The sequence below is a fragment of the Cebus imitator genome, unplaced genomic scaffold, assembly GCF_001604975.1.
Source record: "Cebus imitator isolate Cc_AM_T3 unplaced genomic scaffold, Cebus_imitator-1.0 Scaffold126, whole genome shotgun sequence".
NCBI classification, from domain to species: Eukaryota; Metazoa; Chordata; class Mammalia; order Primates; family Cebidae; genus Cebus; species Cebus imitator.
Window position 1 is genome coordinate 3,022,419 of NW_016107441.1, and position 1,783 is coordinate 3,024,201.

A 1,783-nucleotide genomic window follows, 5' to 3' on the forward strand; every position below is an offset into this window, starting at 1 on the left:
AGATGATAATATAGGTTTATATTACATTTACTGGTATGGAAAAGATGTTCACAGTCTACTACATGAAACAATGTAATGACAAAGTACTTTGAAAATAGGGACCATATTTTTCTCATTTTTGACATATGTCCCTATTTACATGCATATATATGATCACGAAAAAATCTGAAAGAAAATTCACCACCTGGCCAGGCATGGTGGCTCACACCTGTAATCCCAACACTTCAGGAAGCCAAGGCAGGAAGATAGTTGGAGCACAGGAGTTCGAGACCAGCCAGAGAAATATAGTAAGACCCCAGCTCTTAAAAAAAACAAGAGAATATTCACCGCCACTTTAACAAGAAATAACAAGTTATTTCTTGGTGGTTGGATAATGGCTGATACTGACTTTCTCTTTTAAAATGCATCTTCATTTTCTGATTTTTCCAAAGAGAACTCTTATAATGAGAAAAAAATCTATTAAAAATATTATTACAAAAAGATTTCATTCAATAATAAGAAAATATAATTATAATATAAACAATTGGCCAAAATATATTAGCAATTCATTAAAAAAGTTTAAATCACATACAAACATGAAAAAATATTCAACTTTACAAGTAACCGAAGAGATGAAAATTAAAATGTGCCTTTGATTTTAGTGAATATTTTTTAAAATTTAAAAAACACAGTGCAGGTAAGGAGTAAACAAGCATGGGCAAACATTGTTAACAGACATATAAAACGGTACCACCCTTTTGATAAGCAATTTTGCAATATTTTTAAAAATCTTTAATTCTTTAAGTTGTTCATACACTTTGATGCAGTATTTCTACTTTATGTAGTATTTCAAAACAAATAAATCTAAACGTAGATATACATACATGCAATATTTAGCAAACCATGTTTATTATAAAAAGAAATTTTTAAACAAAATAAACATCTATCAACCAGGGAATGATTTAGTATATCTTATAATAGAATATCATGGCCTGGCACAGTGGCTCAAGCCTGTAATCCCAGTACTTTGGGAGACCAAGGCAAGTGGATCACTTGAAGCCAGGAGTTCGAGACTAGCCTGGCCAACATGGTGAAACCCTGTCTCTACTAAAAATACAAAAATTAGCAGAGCATGTTGGCATACACTTGTAATTCCAGCTACTTGACAGACTGAGGCAGGAGAATTGCTTGAACCTGGGAAGCAGAGGTTAAAGTAAGCCGAGATAGCACCACTGCACTCCAGTCTGGATGACAGAGTGAGACTCTGTCTCAAAAACCATACATATATATATATATATATATATATATATATATATAATGAGACACTGGATATTATATTTATAAAGAGTTCATAATAATGCAAAAGTACTTATATTTTTTAAATATATAGAATTTACATAGGCATATTGCATATGTATATGTAAAAACTAAGTAAAAGAAAATAAATAAGAAAAAGAGAGGGACGATCCAAGATGGCCGTTTAGGAAGAGCTCAGGATTGCAGCTCCCAGTGAAAGTGCAGAGGGTGAGTGGACGCCGCGTTTTTATTGCCCACAGACTAGGAAATTCCCGGGCTGAGGAGCTCCACGGTCGCCAGCGCGGCAGTTTCAGCCAGCGCGGCTGTGCCGGCCAGCGCCGCTGCTTTGCCCCGCGCAGCTGCTTTGTCAGCGCCCCGGAGCCGCAGTTCTCTGTACAAAGTCCGGGGGCTCTTTTGGCTGGCGATTGGAGCCACGGGAAGTCGCCCATTCGCTGGTTCAAAAAGGGGACTGAGCGGAGAACCAGGACAGTAGATTCCAGGGCAAAAA